At 37.1% G+C, this 26,310-nt stretch overlaps 1 protein-coding gene and 1 long non-coding RNA gene across 3 annotated transcripts in view; one reads left to right on the top strand and one right to left on the bottom strand.

The window, feature by feature from the left end:
• LOC115218253 (E3 ubiquitin-protein ligase MIB1) overlaps positions 1-26,310 on the bottom strand; it is a 215,141-nt gene that overhangs the window by 104,416 nt on the left and 84,415 nt on the right. The gene's annotated exons all lie outside the window — the stretch shown is intronic.
• On the top strand, positions 15,047-19,855 carry LOC118765838. Its single transcript, XR_005001733.1, has 3 exons — positions 15,047-15,354; positions 15,526-15,558; positions 19,309-19,855. It is a non-coding gene; the product is annotated as an uncharacterized LOC118765838 (long non-coding RNA).

Genomic DNA, 26,310 nt, shown 5'->3' with positions numbered 1-26,310 from the left:
GGTCGTGGGCATGTGGTAAAAATTTTGCTTCCCAAGCAAGTAGCTTCTACTATAGCCTCAGGTCAACCAAAGCCTTGTGAGTAAATTTGGTAGACGAAAACTGAAAGAAGCCCGTTGTATATGTGTGTGTATGTGTCTTTCTGTCTACCAATTGACAACTGGTGTTGGTGCTTTTATGTCCTTATAACTTAGTGGTTTGACAAAAGAGACTGAAAGAATAAACATCAGGCTTAAAAAGAAAATGATAAGTACTAAAGATTCTTCAAGGTGTTGCCCCAGCATGGCTGCAGACTAGTGACCGAAACAAATAAAAGATAAATAGTTCAAACCCTCAACTTTCACACACACATATACACTCAAAGTATATGTGAGAAGTGAATCATGAAGAGTAAATACAAGACTCTGTTATGTGTATAAGATGTGTGAAGGTGTACCAAAATGAAACTTGGTCAGTAAAATTAGCGAACCACATGAGGTGGTGTATGGTAGGGAAAAAAAAGCAGAGGTAGAGAGCTATAAGTTACATAAGTGTATATAGTAGTGAAACAAGAACAGTGAATGTGAACGATTATATAGTGTGTGTATATGATATGCGACACTGTACAGCAATGAAACATGGTCACTGAATGTAGAGGGTTAAATGTAGTGTATGCATAACGTGTGATGGTAGATGGTAGTGAGTATGGGAATTAATGAAGAAAAGAGTGTAAGATGCCCAATACTGCACGACACTGAACATGGGGCGGTGGATGTAGACAATTGAATGGGGTGATTGAAGATGTGTAATAGTGCATTATGTTAGGGAGACATGGTCAGTGAATTGGGAGAAAATGACTAGGCATCTTATTAGCCATCATCTTCTCCTTGGTCTCAGTAGTTCTCGACCATATGACCTTTAGGGGTTGATATCAAATTTTGTTGAAAAAATTTTTGTGCAATAAATTGGCTATACTTCTGCAATAAGTAAAATATTTTAAGTTTTTTTCATGCAATTCCTAATAACATTTAATTATAAAAAATATAATAGGATTTTTTTAAAGTACTGAATGGCTATGAGGGTCCAGTAGAGTAAAATAAGAATCAAAGGGGTCCATAAGGGGAAAAAACTGAGACCCACTGGTCAAACTCTACTGAATATATCTATCTGAACAATGGGTTTGTAAAGGCTATGGGCCCTGCCCTCACCCTCCTGCCTAAATCATAAGAGAATCAAGGGGAGCTTCTATATAGTTACTAAACCTGCTAGAAATAGCAATTGAATCTCCTTCAAATTACACCCAACAGTCATACAAAGGCAGATTAGATAATATAGCCCAAGGGTGGGGCACATGATATCTAAAAAAGGAATGATTATCAGTGGAATGCCTTTGATCATAGGTCTGCTCAATCAGGTCTGACTTGGGGTTATATAGACAAAATAATGTAAACGCCATCACTATCAACTCGCAATGCATTTTTAGCCAACCAGCCTAATCATATTACATCACCAAATATATAATAAATGGTTATAATGTTAAATATGAGAAACAGCTATACCATTTAGTTCAAATTCCAAATAAATACCATTCTAAAACGTTCACATGTATAAAAAATGGCTATAATATTTAGCATAATTCCTTATATGCTCCCTTTCTCTCTCTGTCTCTCTCTCTCACACACACACTAAATGGTTGAATGATGAAGAATAATATTTCATCAGGTTTGGCATCGTTGGATTAATTAAAGTTGGTAAAAAAAAATATCATTTTTCAATGATAAGCGCTGAACACAGTGTGATAACAATGATGGAAGTGGGGTGAAACAAGACACACCCTTACTCCCTGGGACCAATCTTACACTCCCATTTAGAACTCCTGAGTATACACATAAGGGGTTTGGGCCACATTTCAACAGCTCTGTCACTTACTAAAAAAATAACTGTCCAACCCTCGTGTGCATGGAAAAACAGATGTTAGAATATATATATATATATAATATATATATACACACACACACATATATATATATATATATATATATATATATATATATAGGTAAACAGTAAAATTAATACAGACATGGACAAGAACATGAAACACCACAGAGACGACACAAGAACCACAGGACGGGACATTCGAAGCCCTCATCATCAGTCAAGAACCAGATCATCTTAGCAATTTCGGCTGATTAATCTTGAGATTGCTCCGATATGGCCAGCCCGCCAGGGAAATCTAAGCCAAGCGCATTAGAACCCCTGGAAGAAAGCTTCGAATGTATACAACGAAGGACGGAAAACGATCGAAGTACACAAACAAAAATACAGAATCGTGACACCAATAAGAATACAAAAACGTAAAAACAATAACGGTAAAAATAAAAAATAAACAACAAAACAAAACCAGGACGTAGGACAAGGGTCTTTCGACAGGACGATTTGAGTAGATAGATCTATACACATATATATACATCCATACACATATATATATATATATATACAACCATACACACACACACACACATATATATATATATATATATATATAGATCTATACACATATATATACATCCATACACATATATATATATATATACACCATACACACACACACACACACACACATATATATTATATATATACAACCATACCACACACACACACACATATATATATATATACAACCATACACACACACACAACATATATATATATATACAACCATACACACACACACACACACACATAATATATATATATATACAACCATACACACACACACACACACATATATATATATATACAACCATACACACACACACACACACACATATATATATATATACAACCATACACACACACACACACATATATATATATATATATATATATTATATATATATATACATCCATACATACTTATATATATGCATGTATGTGTATGGATGTATATATATATATATATATATACGCACATCCATATACACACACACCCTAGTATACCTTGATATATACATGATATATACATTCAATTTTAGGCCCATTTCTTTTTACTAGGGAATAAAAGTGGGATAGTTTCTTCAAATTTGAACATTTGTACAAGTAAGATGTGTGTATGTGTGTGCATATGCGCACATGTATCGTAATGCATGTAAGTAGAACAAACACATACAAATATGGATGATGTTAGAAAGTCAAGTAGAAATGAAAATACCAAAGGAGACACTCCTTACAAAAGCAACACTGATTTTATTATATGGAACTTTCATTTTCAAAAATGTTGAAGAGCCTCCCCACTCCCACCGCCAAACCATTTTTGGTGAGGCAACAGAACAACAACAATGATGATGATGAATTTGGTCAGTATACTACAGATCGTTTTTTTTTGTTTTTGTTTTTTTGCAAAAATACCTTCTACAGTAATTTCAAGTAAGAATGTCAAAGAAAAGACGGTTGGATCATCATCATCATTGTTTAATGTCCACTTTCCATGCTAGCATGGGTTGGACGATTTGACTGAGGACTGGCAAACCAGATGGCTGCACCAGGCTCCAATCTTGATCTGGCAGAGTTTCTACAGCTTGATGCCCTTCCTAACGCCAACCACTCCGAGAGTGTAGGGGGTGCTTTGTACGTGCCACCGGCACGAGGGCCAGATTTAGTAGAATGTTCTAAATCTGAAACCATTTATGTACCTTCTAGCCTGGGACACAAACCATCAGGGACAAGTGTAGAGAAACAGCAACTGTCCTCACTCCACTGGTTCTATTTTACTCTACTCCATTGCTGACAGCCCTGAAATCTGAGCTTATGTGTCCACTGAAAAGTCTCTCATGCTGACCCATAAGGCCCAGTTTCCCGGTTTCTATGGCGTATAAATGTCCCACCTGGATGGGACACCAGTCCATCACAGGATTACTCCTTTCTGCCAGCTGAGTGGACTGGAGCAACGTGAAATGAAGTGCTTTGCTCAAGAACACAACGCATCGCCCGGTCCAGGAATAAAAACCACAATCTTACTATCATGAGTCCTAAACCCTAACCACTAAACCACACACCTCCACATATGGACTCCCTTTAATATTTACTTTACTTGGATGGTCCCTCATAAAAATTCAATATTTTGAAAAATCCTATTATATTTTTATAATTAAATATTATTGGGAATTGTATTAAAAAAATTGATAAAATATTTTGTGTATTGGAGAAGTATATGCAATTCATTGCACAGAAATTTTAACAACAAAATCTTCTTTGGATTCCCAAGGGTCACTACCTAGGTGACGAAGTTAGCAGTGGGGAGGGGATGCTTAGAGAGTGTTACCACTAAAATAAGAATAGCCGAGGCAAAGTTTAGAAAGCTTCTACCCCTACTGGTGACAAAGGGCCCCCTCGCTCAGAGTAAAAGGTAGATTGTACGATGCATTTGTGCGAACTGCCATGCTCCACGGCAGTGAAACATGGGCCGTGACTGTGGAGGACATGTGTAGGCTCTAAAGAAATGAAGCTAGCATGATCCGATGGATGTGTAATGTCAGTGTGCACAAACAACAGAGTGTAAGCGCCCTGAGAGAAAAGTTGGACATAAGAAGCATCGGATGTGGCATGCAAGAGAGACGTTTGCACTGATATGGTCATGTACTACGGATGGATGAGGAGAGATATGCGAAGAAGAGCCACTCCCAAACAGTTGAACGAATCCAGGGTAGAGGTAGACCCAGGACAATATGGGATGAGGTGGTCAAGCATGACCTTCGAACGTTGGGCCTCACAGATGCAATGACGAAAGGCTGAGACCTCTGGAGATAGGCTGTGATTGCGAAGACCCGGCAAATAAAGTGAGTTCACGGCTGTATCCTACACCAGTTTCGCATAACCAACCTCAGCCTATTCAAAAGTACCTTGGCTCGTAGGGTGACCTGCTGTGCTTGAGGAGACCTACTGAGTCAAGTACATCAACAACAGAATAAAAATCAAATGGAAATTGTAGTTGTGATACCCATGCCAGTGGCATGTAAAAAGCACTATCCAAACATGGCCAATGCCAGCGCTGTGTTAACTGGCTTCCGTGCTGGTGGCACATAAAAAGCACCAACCAATCTAGCCCCTGTGCCGGTGGTAAAAAGCACCCACTACACTCACGGAGTGGTTGGTGCTAGGAAGGACATCCAGCTGTAGAAACACTGCCAGATCAGACTGGAGTCTGGTGCAGCCTCCTGGCTTCCCAGACCCCAGTCGAACTGTCCAACCCATGCTAGTATGGAAAACGGACGTATGATGATTGTAGTCCTCAATTAGATAGTTTATCTGGAGAATCAGGTCTATGGGTTCTATCTTAACTGTCCAGCTGGCTAAATATGAACCAACAAGAGAGTATATATGAGATTGTTGAACCTACTGTAAATAGCAATCCTTAAATGGCAACTTATCGTCTTAAAGAAGACTACGTTAGATGTGGTCCTAGATGCACAATAAACAATGAGATGGATGGTCATAGCAGGAACGACTCAGATCTTAAGTTAAAGTTTACCTGAATATAAACAATGATAACTGACTAGATATAAGCTACAAGCATACTCAGTCACAGCTGACTGGGGTTGCAGAGTAACACCTAACACCACCATTTAAACACTACCTGGACATTGCAAGTTTGTTTATTCAGGGCTACACTACAGTAACATTACTTCTAATACTATACCAACACAATATACTTGGGGGGGGGGAACAGGGCTACATGACAACACTAATATAATAATTTTGCTGGATTAGGATTATACAACACCATCATCAACACTACAGGTTTGTTTGATCGAGATTGCACTTCAACTGGTACTCCATCAATTACAACAACAAATGATTCTGTTGATCAGATCAACAGAACAGCTTGCTCGTGAAATCAACATGCAAGGGACTGATAACTCCAAAATCATGCGTACCCTTAATGTGGTTCTTGTGGAGATTCAGTGTGACACAAAATGTGACAAATTTTGTCCTTTGAATTACCAGTGCATCTCTTTTTTGCCAACTGAGTGGACTAGGGCCACATGAAATATAGAGCCTTGCTCAAGGACACAGCATGCTGCCAGGTATTGAACTCGTGGCCTTACAATTATGAGCTGAGTATCCTAACTGCTAAGCCACATGTCTTCACTGCACTGCTACAGGACCACTAATACCACACCAACATAAGTGGTTTGTTTAATCAAGACTTCCCTACAATGCCACCACAACCAATACACAGGTTTGTTATGAGCCCCAGGACTCATACTGCCAGGGCTTAACACAGTTTCTATGATGTATAAGTGATTTAGATTACAGCACTCCTCCCTGGATGGAACACCAGTCTGTCACATGGTTAACTTCCCAACAATTGCTGGAACTCATTTATAGCTGAGTGGGATGGATCAATATGGGATGAAGTGTTTTGCTCAAGAACAGAATTCACCTCTCAGTTCAAGTATCAAAACCAGAATGCTATGATCGTGAATATAACACCCTAGCCACAAGACCAGGCATCTTCACACTACTAACACTACACCAACAATAAAGGTTATTTTATCGTTATTACCTTCACCTTCACTAAGGCAGAGGTATTGTTATTAATTGTGTTTCTTTGTCTGTCTGTGGACAAGATATCTCAAGAACCGCTGGATGGATTTGGATGAAACTTTCAGAAATGTTTGGCCTCGTGACTAGCACAAACTGATTAGATTTTGGGATCAATCCAGTACTGGACAAGGATTCTGGATTATTTTTCCTGTTTTTACTTAATTTTTGAGAGAAGTCGGGTTCATTTTTAGTATTCTCGTTTATTTAGTATTCAAGTTTATTTCAGATATTATAATTTGAAAAATCATCTAGTGTTGCTTTGGCAGAGGTTTGTGCTCTCTGAGTACTCTTGGTTTTATCATTATCAGGGTTATGCTGGAATGGCAACAACACTACACCTACACAAAAGGTATTTTGGTCAGAGCAACACAATATCATCAACAATGTTATAGATTTGATTGAGGTTATGCAACAACTTCAACACTGGAAATGAGTTTGATAATAACTGTTTCCACCACTGGTACAAAATAACTAAATTCAAGAAATGGTGATGTCAACTGAATTAAATCCAGGTCATGACAGGTAATGTAATCAACCCCAGGGGAATGAAAATTTATGTTGAATTTAGTGGAATGAACTAAGAATGACAAAACTAATAATTTCCTTTAATTAGTCACAAGGTTAATTTTTCAGTAGCAGACGATGAATCATCTGAGTGGATCACATAACACTGGTATGGATTTATATTTGAAGCAGGATTTGAACCCAGAATAATAAGGTCCTGAAACAGTTATACCAAATCAACCCTATCACGAATTGAACCTAGAATAGCAAGGTTTTGAAATAAATAAACCAAATAAAAGTCATTGTGATTTGAAGACATAACAGACAGGTCCTGAAACATCCCAAACAATTTTCTATAACTGCCCAATAATGAAGATACAATATTTGATATATACACACAAATCTATAAGAAATTAGAGGAGGGGAAATGTATTCAGGTAACTAAAGCAGGAATATCTCAGGAGGTAAGGCAGTTTAAGACAAGACAGTCCAAAGGTAGCAGTTTATAAAGTACTTTAATGCAATGACAAACACCAATTGCAGACTCTCATGGAGATTCGATCATTTTATTATCATCATCATCATCATCATTATTATTATCATCATTAAGGCGGCAAGCTGGCAGAATCATTAGCACACTGGGCAAAATATTTAGCAGCATTTTGCCCGTCCTTACATTCTGAGTTCAAATTCCACTGAGGTCAACTTTGTCTTTCATCCTTTTGGGGTCGATGTAATCAACTGGTCCCCTCCCCCAAAATTTCAAGGCCTTGTGTCTTCAGTAGAAAGGGTTATCATTATTACTATTATTATTGCTTGAAATTAGCACATCCTTAAAAGAAAATGTACAAATCACAACCATTATTTTTAGAACAATACAAATTATCAAGTGAGAAGAATATCTTAGAATATTTTCTCACTCTTCCAATTGCCTTCTAATGCAAGTGTGTGGAAGGTTCATTAGTTTGACCGTTGCTTTAACTTTTGGTATATATGGCATCTAGAAACAATGTGTGTGAAGTCACCCACTGAATACATAAGATTTTGGACCCTAACAAACTGTGTCGACTTTGTAGTACCAGGATAGCAGAGAGATTTGAGGAGTTCTAAATGGTTATTATGCAAAGCAGCACCACAAACGTTACACAATAGTGCATCCATAACAGCATTAACAGATCCAGATCAACGACAATGTCACAGAATAAAATTTCTAATTACTGGTTTCATACTTTATTACTTTTTAATATTAATTGTTGTGCTTTTGATTGAACACACAAGCTATGGATTTCAGACCAGTTAAATCATTTACCAAGAGTAAATCATTTGCTTAAAAGAAAACAGTGTCACTTTTTGACAGCCTCAATTATTGCATAAGCCTTCATCAACTGCACAATGATTTTTCTCAACAACAATCAGGGTTTTATTATTAAAAGACAAATGCTACACCACAGGCCTATTATTTAGTGTCTGTTTTGACAGTAAGTGACATATGTTTATCAACTTAAGCCTTGAGCGACTGTCTAGTAGCTGTTTTTAAAGTCATTGTTGTCATTACAGCTTCCTCTGAGAGCAAAATCTCAGCATCAATTAGAGGTATTTTGGGATTTTTTTTCAGAAAAGCAAAGAACCCATCAGGAATATCAGGCAAACACACCCAAAATGCAAGATATGCTTATTTAGTAGGCACAAACATTTCTTTAAGAGGAACTGAATATGAAGTGACAAAATGCAATACATAATGACTAATTTCATACAATTCTATTAAAAATTTAGGGTTTTTGGTTTGTAATGATGCTTAGGGATCCAGAGTATAGCATGGTTTCCATGGTTTATAAGTGATTGAGATAATAACTCTCTTCCCTGAACAGAATGTCGATTCATCACAAGGTTAACTTCACAACTATTGCTGGTCTTCATTTACAACCGGGACAATATGAAATAAAGTGTCTTTTGCTCAAGAACAGAGTGCACCACCCAGTCCAGGAATTGAAATCACAATCTTACAATTGTGAGAGAAACACCCTAACCACTCGGCCACATGCCTTCACAGTTGAAAACTTACATTTATCATTATTCTGTGTCATATTATATTTACAAACAAATTATAAAAAGTTAGATTTTTTTTGTGAAGTTCCTGTTTTTAATCTAACCCAGGGGTCTCCAAAGTGGTCAATATTGACCTCGGGGGTGGGGGTCACTGGGACTTTTCAAGGGGGTTGATAAATGCACATCTACTTAATTATTATTATTTATTTATTTTCCAGTACATGACTGGGGGTTGATGAGGGGTCAAGTATTCCATGAAGGGGTCGATGGTCTAGAAAGTTTGGGGACCCCTGATCTAACCCAATATTGTGATGTAATCTAAACAGGTATACACATCTCTCAACGCATTTTCACAAATATGGTTGTCAATAATGTTTGAAGTAAAAATTTTTTTAATTTTCTGGAAAAATAAAGCGCAGTAGTTTTAAATCTTGCAAAGATAAACAACCAATGATTTCAGGTGCATGAAGTCTTAGGAGCTGTTGGTACTAGAGACTTTCAGTTAATACCAATGGTTGCAACTATAAGCGAATATAACTGAAGAAAGAACAACTTCAGATGCAAGTCAGTTTGAAGCAGATTTGAATTCACTAAAAGTTCAACTGACAGTATTATCAGAGATACAGTCTATAAGGCATCTATAACATAGGTAACTATAGGCAGGTGTAAAATGTTACAGAGATCTAGTTGTTTCTATTGATATTAAAATAGCATAGAATTATCAATCTTCAGATTAAGCCACTGCTTCTCCCCATTGAGAGGTAACAGCTTTGATATGACTGACATGCGGTTAGAATTGTTGCAGGAAAGAAGAACAAAATGGATTCTTCAAGCTGAGCCAACCGGCCGGAGACCTTGGGGTAGACTAGAGGTAGATGAAGAATGAGACGGTTGGATAATATCCAATCCATAACGTCAGTAGGTCAAGCTTGGGGGAGTCCAGCCAGAAAGTGTAATGCCAGTTGCTTCTGATAGGACTCTATGAAGGAGGTGCTTGGGGATTTAATCCCGCTACAACCTTTCCAGGGATAGTGGGTAGACAAGATGGATAGATGGGTGGACGTTCATACTTTCTCAGGTAAATTGGAATGACTACAGCCAGAAAATTAAAACAGTTGTGAACCTCACCTATAAGGATCTTATGCTATTTGTCAAATATCACTGACAATTACCACCACCATCACCACACCATACCACCACCAATGTGGTCACTTGACTTGCAATAAATAGCAGCCTAATATTTCTTAAATCACACACTTCCAATTTAGAAAAGAAGAGCTCATCAGATAATATGGTCCTGAGTTCACTATACTTAAGAGAAACACAGGATGGTCATAGCTGGAAAGCTTTGATTATAGGTTTGTTCAACCAGAATTTATATATGGTTAAACAGCATCACCACCAACATCATCACCACCACCACCACAACTATTTCAACACCAGTGCCACCATCAATATCACCAGCATTATCACCATCAGCTCTACTACTACTACTACTACTACTACTACTATCACTACTACTACTACTACTACCACCACCACCACCAAGAAACACAACGTTGTCATTGGAGAGATCTGAACTTAAATTAGAAACCCCCCAACATTTTTGTAATTTAACCTTGTAACGTTAGCTTCATTCGTTGCCTTTGTGGCAAACAAAGAGATAGTGAGATCAAATCCAACTCACTCCATCTTTCCTATTAATATAACAACAAATCACTCTTTTTTATTCCTTCTTATAAACCAATGGTATTCAACCAGGCTCCATATAAGATTTTGTTGTTGAAATTTATCTTTTAGCTTTTCTTTACCTCATTCCAGTCATTAGATTGTGGTCATGCTGGGGCACTGCTTAGAAGAAACTTTTAGTCAAATGAATCAACCCCCAGGACTTACATATTTTTTCTTTTAGCCTGGTACTTATTCTATCAGCCTCTTTTGCCAAACCGCTAAGTTATATGCAATAAATTGGTTATACTTCTGTGATACACAAAATATTTTAACAATTTCCTAATTCCTTGTAATAAATAATTAAAATATATAATAGGGCGTAGGAGTGGCTGTGTGGTTAGTAGCTTGTTTATGAACCACATGGTTCTGGGTTCAGTCCCACTGCGTGGCACCTTGGGCAAGTGTATTCTACTATAGCCTCAGGCCGACCAAAGCCTTGTGAGTGGATATGGTAGACAGAAACTGAAAGAAGCCCGTCGTGTGTATATGTATATGTGTACATGTGTATATATATATATATATATATGTGTGTGTGTGTGTGTGTGTGTGTGTGTGTGGTGTGTGTGTATACGTTTGTGTGTGTGTGTGGTTTGTCCCCCCCCCACATCACTTGACAACTGATACTGGTGTGTTTACGTCCCCGTAACTTAGCGGTTCGGCAAAAGAGACCAATAGAATAAGTACTAGGCTTACAAAGAATAAGTCCTGGGGTCGATTTGCTCAACTAAAGGCGGTGCTCCAGCATGGCCACAGTCAAATGACTAAAACAAGTAAAAGAGTGGTATAGCTGTGAGGATCCACCTGAGTAAAATAGGAATAAAAGGGAATAAAAGGGGTCTATAGGTAAAAGAAATGGTTGGGAACCCATGTTATAAAACCTAAGTGGATCACTAGAAAAGTAGGGATCCCACGACTTCTCAGTATATGGTAGAAGAGCTATAAGGATGATTGGAGAGGTGTGATGGCAGTTATGCCTCTCTCATGTGGGAATTAGTGAAACGAAGTGAAATGACTCCAGCTGGGATGAGAATTAATTAGAAACAAAAATTGAAGTTGTATTAATTTTGTTGTTGCACGTGTAAAGTATGTGAGGGTGCATGTGTAGTGTATGAGTAGTGTGAACATGTGGTGTGTGAGTGTGTGCTACAGTATGCAATGATTGGTATTTGTGTTGCATGTGGTGTTGTTTGTATGTGTGTGTGTGATGCAGTGTTTATGTGTGTGGTGTATTGCGTAGACGCATGGTATTTGATGTATGTGTTTGCATGTATGTGGTATAATTGTTCTTAGTATTTAAACCCTGGTCAGCCTTCAATGAACTGACCAATGATCAAAGACCACCTAGCCATGACAACCCTCTTGTATTTGTATCTGCCAGGAACCCAGGACCACATTATATTTTTCTAGGGCAGTGGTATGTGATTAAGTAAGATTTGGCTGCTATTTCTAGCATACCAAGCAATCCCCATAGAAGCTCCCTTGGTGGTGAGTGTGGTGTGTGTGTGTGTATTTATTTATTTATTTAGTGTGAACAGTGTGTGTATGATGTATGTGTTGTGTGTGTGGTATAGTATGTGTGATATGTGTATATATATGAAGGTGTGCATACGTGCATGGTACGTCATGTGTATGCGTAGTATACAGAATAGAGTATATGTTGTAACTTCATTCCATTAATTGTGTAGGGGAGGAAGGTGGTGTGTAATAGAAACAGAGTGAGATGAAAGCCATTGTGTGGTAAGATATTTGTGATAATTAAAGTAGAACTAATGAAGTTAATGAGAGGGCAAGGGGGGGGAGAGATTGACATGAAATATATAAGTAACTTAATCAATTTAACAGTTGGTGTTCTGAAGAACAAAGTATAAGGAAGCAGCAGCAACACTACCGATAAGTGAGTCTCTATGCAGTCATCTAAACTACTGGAAATAGCAGCTAAATATCTCTCAAATCACACCTTAGCATTTAAAAAAAAAAAAAACGAAAAAAAAAAAACGTAGTCTCAGATACACTGTTTGATTAAAAGATGGGATGGTCACGGTTAGAACGTTTTTGATTATAGGCCTATGTAATCATAACAGGCCTGGAGCTAATTAACATAACACTACTATCACCATCATCAATCCACATCCATCACCACCATCACCATCATTAATATCACTCACACCATCACATTCATCATCACCACCATCACTACCACCACCACCACCATTATCAACACTCCCATCACCCTAACATAAATGTTTCCTACTCCTCGTTATTGGTGTGTGTGTGTGTGTATGTATGTATATATATATATATATATATATGATAGCAACAGATATCTGAGTTTTAAATTCAAGTCCAACAGGGAAAAAGGAGGAGGAGTACTGAGAGAGAAGGGCTCGTGCCTGAAAGGACTTGGTGAGTGATGGGGGGGGGACTACCAACCCCTGGACACAGACAGACAGTAATAAAAAGAAACTGAGAAAAAGAGTGAAGTTTACTTCACTAACTGAAGGAAAATGGTATCAATCTAGTTATTCCTCTGATTTGGGTGGTGGGAGAAAAAATAAATTAAAAAGATACACAGCGAAGATGCCTGCAGTAACAACAACAACAAAAACAACAAGAGTGGTACTAAGTAGGGAGGAGTGGATGGGTGGGTGGGTGGAAATGATAATGACGGAGGAGAAGGAGGAGGAGGAGGAAGAATCAGAAATAAATTTATGCATCCATGCTACAAGTTGGATCCAGCAAGTTTTCTAAGAAGCTAGCTTTCTAAAAAGTCTGATAGTAAAGCATCAACAGCAGCGGCAGAAGCAGCAGCAAAGAACAACAACAACAACAACAACAGCAGCAGCAGTAGTAGCAGAAATAGCCCCCCTGTATTCACTACCTAGAATGGTGCTAGATGATAGACATTGCCTTATAAGTTGAAGGGGAGGCCTAAACTGGAATGGCAAGGCAGCAATCTCTGGGTTATAATGTTGCTACCATCTTCAGGCACACTTCCAGGGTAACCCGAGAGCAGTACCACCACCACCACCACCATCACCACCACCGTCGCCACCACCACCACCACCGCTACTGGCGTAGCACACACACTGCCCACCTTAGGTAGGGCACGTGCCCTAACTCGCGCGCACACGCATAGGCGTGTGTGCGTGCGTGCATGGCTCGCGTTTCGACGCTCCACCCCCACACCTCCAAAACTGCTGTATACCCTACCATCCACTCCCACCCACCCCATCCCGTTTCCCCCATTTAATATCTGTAAATAGAGAATACTTCAAATATCTCACCAAAGATTCTGCCTTCCCCCCACCCCCACCCCACTTCCACGACTTCCTTTATTCGCACCCTCCCATCCTTCACCCCTCCCCCCCACCGCATCCTCCACAAAGTTTCTTCTCTGGGTGTCGAAGGATGGGGTGGGAGGAGAAATGGAATAGAGTTATTGGCTGTGGGGTGGGTGGTGCTCGGGGGGGGGGGGGTACGAAGACAATAATAACCAGCGCCAATTTTTTATATATTTTTTAATTTTTTTTTTTTGTATTTTCACAATGCCTTGTTCTAGGATTTACATCACCACACCACCATCCCCCACTACCACCCCTGCTGCCTGCCACCCCTGGCCAACTTAGAGAGGTGGGCAAGATGGTGGTGGTGGTATGGGGTAGTGCGAAGAGAGAAGTTGATCTGGGTACAAAGATAGGTGTATAAGCTGCTAGCAGAATCATTGCAGATAGAATTTGAGCAGCTACCACACACTATTATATGTGTGATATATTCATACACATACATATGTGTATGTATATATATATATATATGTGTGTGTGTGTGTGTATATATATGTATATATATATATATGTGTGTGTGTGTGTGTATATATATGTATATATATATAGCACCGATACCTCCCCTTTATGTCCTCATATCTCACCTACACCACCATCACAAGCAGCAGCAGCAGCATAACTCCAATCTACATAACTTACTAAACAGAAATGCATACATGTCAGAAATTCGTGCTATATTTGCAGTGGTGGGCTACAGGAGTATATTTAGAACAACAAATGGTCATGGCATTATATGGGGAAACTACTAGAACCTTCATCGATGACTACTGCATCAGATAGAAACTTGAAGAGAGAGAGAGAGAGAGGGAGGGTGGGGGAGAGGGAGAGAGAGAGAGAAAGAGAGAGAGAGAGAAAAGAATGTCTATTTAAGTCATGGTTACACTGGACCCAAGACTTGGTGTACACGCTATAAAGGGTGCAATATACTACAAGAGCACACTTACAAAGCTACTCAGGTAAGCTTTGAACTGCAGAATAGAGGGATGACTTAAGGTAAAAAAAAACAAAAAATGCCCTTATGTCAATGGATATTCATCAATAAGGGAGGAGTGGAGGAGGAGGTCAAGGAGGAGCAGAGAGAAAGAGAGAGAGAGAGGGTGAGAGAAAGAGAGAGAGTTGAGGTAGGAGGACATAGCTGAAGATATAACAGTAAGTAGTAAACCCATATGTATTAGTTGAAACATCATTGAAGCTGCATGTCATTTGTTATACCGGTTGCTTTTTCATATTTGTGCCTAAAACATCGCCTCTATATCTTAAATATTGTCAAATGTTAAGTAGCTTAAGATGATCCCTTAAATTTACGTTTGTTCTTTTAAGAGTGACCCACCTGGCCTTCTTTCAAATACACAGGTAAACTTTTCAATCAAATTATAACTTCTTTACTGAGTGATTTTGGTGTGGAAAACCCTTGTAAAATTAATCTCTGTAAGCAAAAATAAGGAATACTTCTATAACATAACCCGGCCCCTACTTAATAAAAAGGCAAAAAAATATATATAAAATAGACCAGAATTTAATTTAAGATAATTAACTTTCACAGATGTAGATGATTAAACTCAAATCATACACACACACACACATATACCTCCTTGTAAACACATGTATTTATTTTATATATATATACATACATATATATATACAGACATCTATATACACATGTGGGCATCTACATACACACACATGAAATCAGTCAGATTTCACAGAGAAAGAAAAATCTACAAAACAAAAATGTTATGTCATAATGTGACAGCAGAGGATAGTTGCAAAAATTTGAGGTAAATTCTTTAAAAAACAAAAAATGTAGGGGTAAAATCTAGAACTGCATAAAAGAACTTAGGAATGGATTGTCTCAGATTCATCAGCAAATTTTGTCCCTTGCACTGACCTGCCAGTTTTGCTTTACCAAATGACTCCTGCCCAATAGCTGATACTTTTTGCCTTGCCTCAGTCACTACTAATATTCCTTTTTATTTCTCTCTCTTTTGGTATTTTTGCTGTTTTCTTGTGTAAATTCTTCTATTTCTCTCTCGATTGTTCTTTAACTTTGTCGAAGCCCTTTGTTTCGGATATTTTTACCCCCTTTTTTTCTCCTTATAATTTGCTCTTTACTAATTTGTTTTCCTAAAAAAAGGAAAAAAATGTTGGCATGTATAGATGAGTCTTTAAAGAAAGAAATCCTTCAGATGAGCTAATCCTAAATTTTAACTTAAATATGCCGGTTAAAATAGTGAGAGGATTAGGGGAGTTCTGTGTGGTTTTTATATCTGTGAGCCCTTTAACAACCCTTTGGATTCTTGACCAGCTCCATTCCCATGTCTTCCTATCAACACTAATATATTGCTAATATAATGGATCTATCAACAAGAACCGATCACTTCATTGACTCAGTCTACGTAATTTGTCAAATGCAAGGGTCATCTCGGTGATGTCAGGTCATTGTGTTTGTTTGACATACGTCTTTCTCCACCCAACATCTTTGTTATACTCCACAATATCATTAAGACTGCTACTCTGTAGCTGGTTGAAATCGGGCCAAATTGTATCAATCCAAAAGGCATTTGGTCCCCTTCAACCAGCTGTAGTTAGCATTCCTATCAGCAGAGTGCAGTACTATCTCTCTAAAAGACAAGTGGAAGGAATTGTACCGGCAGAATGGTATACCAGCTGACAATCAGAATTCTTGGGAACAGATGTCAAATTTTTTTTAAAGTGTCTCACGTTTGTCACCAAAGAGAAAACACTGAAGCAATTGGCAAAGAGTATCAGCTACAATGGCTTTATTACTAATTAGTTCAATTACTAATCTCTCTCACACACACACACGTGCACACACAGTTTACACATGCCTCACCAAATTGCTAAAAACAAAATGAATCAAAGCTATAAAGTAAATAGATATTCTCAATGTTGAATAATATCAGACAAAAAAATTTAAATTGATAATAATAATTATGGTTTCTAATTTAGGCACAAGGTCAGCAATTTTTGAGAGGAGAGGTTTAATTGATTACATCAACCCCCTACTACCTGATTTTATCAATCCCCAAAGGGATGAAAGGCAAAATTCACCCCAGCAAGATTTCTACTCAGAATGTAATGTACCATAACTGAATATCACAAACATTATGTCTGATAGTTTCACTTCAGTTCTTCAACCTAGGTGCATTTGAAATAAATAGCAATTTCATTAGAGTATTTTGCAGAGACAGGAAAAGAAAAGAAAAACAAGTATTGCTAATGTGATATAGTTTGTAAATTATTATAAACCATTGCCTATATTACACACCAAGTAAACTAAGTAAAGAAACAGGTAGATAGATTTAAGCTAAGTAAAGAGTTCAGATATAACTAGTAACTAGGTATGAACTAATTAAAGAATCAGGTATACCTAGATGCAATCTAATTAAAAAATAAGGTAGAACTAGGCAGTAAACTGATTAAAGGTATACAGGTATAATTTGAAAGGAAAAAAAACTCGACTTTCAAAGAACATTATATAAAGGAAAGTTATGTAATTTCATATCAATAAAATATTTCAAATCTGAAATGCAACAAGCCCACTTTAAAGCAAGTCCACTATGAAAACCTTAAGTAGGATACAAAGTAAGAGAGGTGTTATTTTAGTTTTAAGGGCCTTTTTATGTGTGTGTATATATATATGGGCCATTGAACATTTTTATTATAAAGACAGCAAGATTCTGTCAAATGCAAACAATTGTTGACCAACCAAGGTAAGGAAGACAAGTTCTTCTTTTAAATAATATTTCTATCTTCAGAGGAATAAAATATTCCCCAATTATCACAGTCCTCTGTTATTTTTATGTCAGTAATTTTATTTTATATATCTCTGGATACATCATACATCTCATCTCTAAACTATTCTTTCAAATTCTGACACATGTTTAAAACAAATGGTACCAATTTAAATACTGGATTTACCTCAAAGCCAAACAAACCAACTAGGGAAATCGCTAACCACATAAACATAGTAAAAAATGAAATCAAGAATATATTTAACAGATACATTATTAAAACAGGTAGCTATACTAACTACTCTAGTATACTATACCCCAACTGTAGAAGGAAAAATGAAGTAATGGAAAAAATCCAAGAAATGTTCTTTCTAACTAGTATTTGTTTCTTGCCATAAAACAACATGATGATGATGATGATGATAATGATTTTGAAAGGAAACTTTATAATGTGGACATATCAATTAGAGGCAAACACAAGTTGGAAAATAGTTTTACTGTAGAAACTATTAATAAGTCGCAGTAGTAGTAGCTAACACATGTACATTCTATTTCTCTACCCCCACTTCTCTCTCTCTCCTTCTCTAATCTACTTAACACTATAGAAGAAATAATAGCAATACAAGGAGTAAGATGGGCTGGAGGTAGCTTTGGCTATCATCAAGGTAGTATGTGATTCATTGCTAAAGCAAAGTAGCAAAGAGGCATATTAAGTTACAAAGCCAACAGACATATTAGTAGGAGGCTGGCATCTCCAGACTCACAGGTGAGCAAGCAGACTAGAATGACAAAGTATGCCACAAGAGACATACTACTTGAGTAAAAAAAATTCTTCAAAAGTTAGAAAATATTCAACTTTAAGTACATATGATTATAGAAATATTAGATTGAAGTTTGAGCAACACATATAAACATACATATAAAAGATGTGCATGTGTGTATAAAATATATATATATATAATATATATATATATAGATATATATATATATATATATATATATGAGAAAGTGTGTGTGTGTCCATGTGTATGACATTTTGGATGACTCCAGTAATAACTGACATAGGTTCAACAGTCATGGCCATGCTAGAGCATCACGGTAAATAAATTACACAGCATTAAGTAGATATACAGTCACAGCCTTTTAATCTCAGTCACCACAAGAATGGGAGCAGAGGAATTCATTTGCTACTCCAAAGAGAAATATTTTGAATTGTTCTCTTTCATTTCAACTTCTCTATTAAAATGAACAACTTATATAATTATCTCTTGAACAATTAATTATGTTGAACGAGCACTTGCCATAGTCACTGATTAAACTTAACATTAATGATTTCTTTTTTACATAGGCTCAAGACCAGAAATTTTAGGGAGAGAGAGTACAGTCACTTATATCAACTATTTGACTGATATTTATTTAATCAACCCTAGAAGGATGAAAAGCAAAGTGAATTTAGCAAGATTTGAACTCAACATAAAGGGCCATAATTAAATACTGAAAGGTATTTCGTTTGATGTTCTAATGATTTTGTCAGTTCACTGCCCAAAACATAATAATAATTCTTTTAAATTTTGGCACAAGGCCTGAAATTTTGGGGGAGGTAACTAGCTGATTACATCGACAACCAGTATCTGACTGGCATTTATTTTATTGACCCCTGAAGAATGAAAGACAAAGTCAACCTGAATTGAATTTGAACTCACAATGTAAAGTTGGAAGAAATACTACTAAGCACTGTGCCTGACACACTAGCAATTTTGTCAGCTGGTCTTAATAATAATAATCCTTTCTACTAAAGGCACAAGGCCTGAAATTTGTTGGGAGAGGATTAGACAATTACATCGATCCCAGTGCTTCTCTAGTACTTAATTTATCGACCCTGAAAGGAAGAAAGGCAAAGTGAACTTTGGCGGAATTTGAACTCAGAACATAGCAGCAGACAAAATACCGCTAAACAGTTTGCTTGGCATGCAAACGATTCTGTCAGCTTGTCGTCTTAAATAATAATTGTTTTTAACACAGATGCAAATCCAGAAATTTCAAGAGGTAAGGGTTAGTCAATTAAATCAACCCCAGTACATGACAGGTATTTTATCAACTCCAAAAGAATGCAAGGAAAAGTCAAACTTAGCAAAAAGAATTTCTTACACAAATACATGATCACATTTTGATGGGGAGAAATTAGTCAATTAAATCAACTTTGGTATAAGGGATGAAAGGCTAATAGCTATAATAAATACCACAACACATTTTGTCCAATGGTCAAACTATTCTAAATAATAATGGTCTGAGCATAGTAAGGGCTGACTCCCAGATAGGCTCTTGAAAGTGTTTCCTGCATGTGGATCCTGAAATCCACTAACCACAAGTAAGGTAGCATCAATAATCAAGATAATAATATTGATTTCAAACTTTGGCACAAGGCCAGCAATTTCGGGGTGGGGGTGGGGTTTAAGTCAATTAAATCAACCCCAGTGTTAAACTGCTACTTATTTTATCAACCCTGAAAGGATTAAAGGCAAAGTAACCTTGGCAGAATTTGAACCCAGAACATAAGGAGGGATGAAATGCTGCTAAGCATTTTACCTGGCATCCTAACAATTCTGCCAGCTCGCTACCTTGTTCAAAATAATAATATTAAACACATCAATGGATAGCTGACAAACGATTTTACAAACAAAAGGGGTTATTATAAAAACTAATCCCAGTTCCCATTAGAAGAGAAACCTCTGAAGGAGAATCTCTCTGCTTTTCTGCCTGGTGCTAACACTTTCAACCAACATATTAAACCAGACTGAACTTCAATGCAAATGCTATGAGAGGCTAGCAACCATCTTTTGCATAAGGACGACTTCCTTTTGCATGCTGCAGATAATAAGAATTAAATTAACTGCTGCAGACAGTTCAGAGATTTGTTAGAAAATTTGATGTAAGACACAGAATTAGAAGAATGTACCCAAGGCAACCTTAAAGAGAAGAAAATTAATTTCAAGCTCTATTGTCAGGCTTTGTAAAGAAACAGATGAGGGAATTCATAGACCAAAGATGATCATTCAAAAATACCCAGAAATCAATAAACTAGACAATAAGTACAACATACAAGTGATGGAAAAAATTAAGAAGGGACATTAAAGATGCATTAAATTAATACTTACAACAGAACTAATGACAAAAATTAAAGTAATAAATATCTTTGCTCTACCCAAAAGTTATGATACTATCAACTCAATAAAGTGGCAATATGTAAGAGGAAAACAATGCAGAGAGGTAAGGGTCATATGCAACTAGAAAACTATTATAAAATATCCACTGTGGAAGAGCAAGAAATATTAGTAAGTGCAGGCATGGCCACTCGTTATCAGTGTGGTTTCGGGTTCAGTCCTACTGTGAGGCAGTATCTACTATTATAGCCAATGGTCAACCAATGCCTTGCGAGGGAATTTGGTAGATGGAAACTGTGTGGAAACATGTTGTGTGTGTGTGTGTGTGTGTGTGTGTGTACACATATGTATGAATGTGTGTGTGCATGTGTCCATGTAACTGTGTTTGTCCCCCCCCCCAACATCACCACCATCGCTTGGCAACCAGTGTTGGTTTGTTTATGTTCCCGTAACTTAGCAACAGCAAGCAACAGAATAAGTAACAGGCTTTAAAAAATTAAGTGTTGGTGTTGACTTGTTCAACTAAACACTTCAAGGCAGTGCCCCAGCATGGCCAGAGTCAAATGACAGAAACAAGTAAAAGATAAAAGATACCAACAAAAAGGTGGTATAAACATGCACCAGGAAAGGTCTCAGAGAATGGTAATGCAGCATTCTCTGGAATATCTCCTAATCCATCCACAGAGACAGCTTGATCACAATTAATCAACTGGATATTATCAAGGACCACAAAGAATGAAAATACCTCTTAATGAATGCATAAGTCACAATAAACAATAGTGTAAGAAATGGAAAAATTTATCTAAATAAAAAGATCTGGAAATAGAGATAACCAAGACATGGGTATAGAACATAGGAAAAGAAAAAAAGACTATAATAGTTGATTTGGGAATGATCCAGTAAATTGTGGATATTTATTTTAATCACTGTAGGGTGATGGGAGCCAAAGTAAACCCCAGCAAAATTTCAACTCATGATAAATAAGGATGAAACTAAAAACAACTGTTTAGTCTGACAGTATGGCTTTTTGCTTCCAGTTGTTGTTGTTGCAGTTAATAATAATCCTTTCTTATTTTGGCACCAGGCAATTTTAGAGGATGGGGAAGTCAATTATATTGACCCCCAGTTCTCAAATGGTACTTATTTTATCAACCCCCGAAAGGATAAAAGGCAAAGTCAACTTCAGCGGAGTTTGAATGTAAAGATAGAAGAAATGCCACTAAGCATTTCGCCCGGTGTGCTAACGATTCTGCCATCTCACCACCGTAGTAATAATAACAATAATAATATTCTAACACAGGTACAAACCCGCATATTTTAGGAGAGTGTACAGTTGACCAAATTAACTCCAGTACTTGACCAGTATGTATTTTATCAAGCCCAGAAGACTGTAAAAGCAAAGCTGACTCAAATATCGCAAGACATTTTTGTCAGTCCATCTCCCTAATAATGTAACAACTGCACAGGGCCACAAACATGAAGTGGTGCAGTGGGTGGGGCACAATGAAGTAAATTGACTCCAATATTTCCTGAATGGTACAATACATTGATACATCAATTCTTGCTGCAATTTAAATTCAGGGTAAACAAAAATCAGATTTCAATTCAATTTGATAAATATGATACAAAAGTGAAGAGAACAACTTTTCGTTTGGTGAGAATAAAACAGGCGGAATTCAAACATCCCTGAGGAAAAATTTAATCTAAGCTGATAAATATTTGGGGCTAAGACACTTAAAGATTAAGATTTGAGATAGGAAACAAAAAAGAAATAGATGGCAGTAAGAGAATGTTACACATGCTTGGGTCCACCCTAATCAAAGAAAACTAAAGCCTATGAATTAGGTCTCTACTACTCTATTACTTGTTTCAATCATTTGACTGTGGCCATGTTTGAGTACCGCCTTTAGTCGAGCAAATCAACCCCAGGGCTTATTCTTTGTAAGCCTCATACTTATTCTACCGGTCTCTTTCGCCGAACTGCTAAGTTACAGGGATGTAAACACACCAGCATCGGTTGTCAAGCGGGGGGAGGGGGGAAACACAAACACAGACATATACACACACATACATATATATACATATATACGACGGGCTTCTTTCAGTTTCTGTCTACCAAATCCACTAACAAGGCTTTGATCGGCCAGAGGTTATAGCAGAAGACACTTGCCCAAGCTACTTACCACACAGTCACTCCTACGCCTATAAGTGCTAATGTTATATACACAAGTGACATAAGAAGTGAAATGAAATAAAATTTTCCCTGGTTGTTAGGATAACTAATCCCATGTAACTTTGTCTAGAATGTTTGATAAGCTATTATTTAGAGTCCATAAACTGAGACAAGCAATAATATGAATTCAACTACCAAAGGAGTTGGTGATTCAGATCCTACAACTGGTACCATGCTATGACTCTGGTCAACCAGTCCAGGTAGCAGTAAGTAGGTACCACAGTGTAGTGGTGTAATTCACTGTACTGTGTCTATGATCACCCATCCAGTCCACCTGGCTGCAAAGAGGAACCACAGATTGATAGCTTTTATTTTTTTTACTTGTTTCAGACTGTGGCCATGTTGCAGCACCACCTTGAAGAATTTTTAGTTGAATGATTCAACCCCTGTACTTTTTTTTTTATTTAAGCCCGGTACTTATTCCATCAGTCTCTTTTGCTAAACCACTAAGTTACAGGGAGGTAAACATACTAACACCAGATGTCAAGCAGTGGTAGGAGACAAAGACACACACACACACACACACACACACACACACACAAAATGGGCTTCTTTCAGTTTCTGTCTGCCAAATTCACTCACAAAGCTTTGGTCAGCCCAAGGCTGTAGTAGGAGACATTTGCCCAAGGTACCACACAGTAGGACTAAGCCCAGAACCATGTGGTTGGGAAGCAAGCTTCTTACCACACAACCACACCCGCATTTATATATAAATCACTACAATAAACAGTGAAAGTAACAAATAATTTACTGGCCTATAGTGTTGAGTTCAATTTCACCAAGGGAGAAATCAACTGTACAAGACCAATATCTTGTCGAGGAACAGACTTGCTTGTCGTCCACCAAGCTCTACAGAAACTGAAGATAAACACTAGATCCATGAAAAAGTATTAGTTTGAAGACAAGCTGGAAAACTTGATAGATTGGTAAGAGAGAAAGATGATTAGGTAATTGAGGAAAGATTTCAGGAAGTTACTTCCCCAATGTCCAGCAAATTTTGTTGGCAGTCAGTCGCTATAATCATTCAGTTTTTTTAGGGGTTTTTTTTACCCTTTCAAAATAGAAATAATTCAGTTTCTTAAGACCATGAAAGAGATGTACAGACAACTGAACTTATTCTGTATATTACTGCTATGAGAAGCATCATGGCATAGGTTACGAGGTCTTTGTAAACTAAATTCAGTTCTAAATGGCCAGTTTCGAATACTTTGCCAATGACCCTTGCAAATCCGAACTCTCTCAAGTCAACTGGAGAGATCACTCGCTCATAGATGGACACCATTCATCCCAAATGATCAAGTCACAGAGAAACTGACATGGGATAAGGGTCGAATTGCTTTTTGACTGGATTTGAACTGAGAGAGACATAATTAAATGCAGAAAGGCATTAAACTTGATTACTTTACTTACCATTCAACCAACTTAACTTCCAAATTTATATTCTTAAAATAGCCTAATTTATATTTGCAATGAGAGACATTAATAATAATAATTAAGCAATGCCTTAATGAACATAAGTGATGCAATTTGATAATCAACATAAATATAATTGGCCAAAATGAATTCCAATCCAAACAAACACACTGCAAATTGTTCCCCTTCCTCGAATATAGGGTTTTACTCCACCACATGCAAACCTTTGTTTTTATTCAAGTTATATTCTACAAAATTAAGTTTTTGAAGTAAATATCAGCGGGAAAAATGAAAGCAAGATTCAAATTCCAGTTACTGTAACATTAATAACAACCATAACTTACCATTTCAATGAGGTTCAGAGAGAAATGATGAAATATTGATTGGATAAAGATTAATAAAAAGAATTCACAAAATGTCATGAATGTGACTGACAGATTTTTTTTCGTATCGAAAATATGTCTTTTGCGATATATTTTTATTTTAATTATTGTTTTAATTTTTTTTTTAAACATCTATTTTACTACAAGTATGTTTGCTGGAGCTGCAAATTTATGAAAGCTGACCACAGAACTATGAACTAGGCAGTGAACCAGTTGATCATGTGGTTTGACCTACCATTGGGAAAAACCCCACAAACATATTCTTTGATTTCCTGTAGTTTTGGGTCAACTCAAGACACACGTGAATGAACCCACACATGCAAATATTTACAAGAAGTGTACTCAAGACAAAGACCACTAGCACCAAAAGAATATAGGAGACCTAAGTCTGTGATAGCAACAGACTGAATTTCAGATATAACTACCAAATCAAATATTTCAATGTATTTAGAGCTAGTGGAGTACAGAAACTATAGATTGGCGCAATAAATCTTTTGCAGTATTTTTACATTTCTTTATCAAATCCTATTGATGTTCCAGAGTAGTATCTTATCAAACTGGGGTTGACAAGGAAAAATACCAGTAATATACTGTAATCTAATTAACCTGCAATACTCCCTTAGAAATCCGTGACCTTGTGGCAAAGATACAAAATCAACATTTTCAAATACACGAAAAGAGACCCTATTAGTAAAGGGATGGATTGTAGTTGATTAACCCAATTCTATCAAGGTAGTTTTTGGGGATATAAGGGCAAAGTTCCCCCTTGGCCACTTGCTCTATGACCAGTCAGTAAAGCAATTAATGTAGAGAGTAGAAGGTAATAATGGCCTGGTGAACCAAATCAGTAACTTCTTTTACAACGCTATTGACAGCCCTTTAGGAAAGGCATAACCACCACAACACCTATTTCCTCTAGCACATAAAATTAATCATGCATCATTATAAAATAATACTAAACCATAGAGAGACACATTTGCTTAAGCTAAAGTATTTATTGATTAGCTTGTTTTTGTGAAACAAAATCACATACAGATTTACAACAACTAGATAACATTGTGACATTCATGCCCTTCCTAAGGACTAGGCTGTTATTTTATAACTTTACAAGGTTGTATACATCTAAATGACACAGCAGAATCTGAAGAATTTAATGCTAA

The sequence above is a fragment of the Octopus sinensis genome, linkage group LG13 (assembly GCF_006345805.1).
Source record: "Octopus sinensis linkage group LG13, ASM634580v1, whole genome shotgun sequence".
NCBI classification, from domain to species: Eukaryota; Metazoa; Mollusca; class Cephalopoda; order Octopoda; family Octopodidae; genus Octopus; species Octopus sinensis.
Note: the sequence above shows the minus strand (reverse complement) of the source record. Positions and strands in the feature narration are given on the sequence as shown.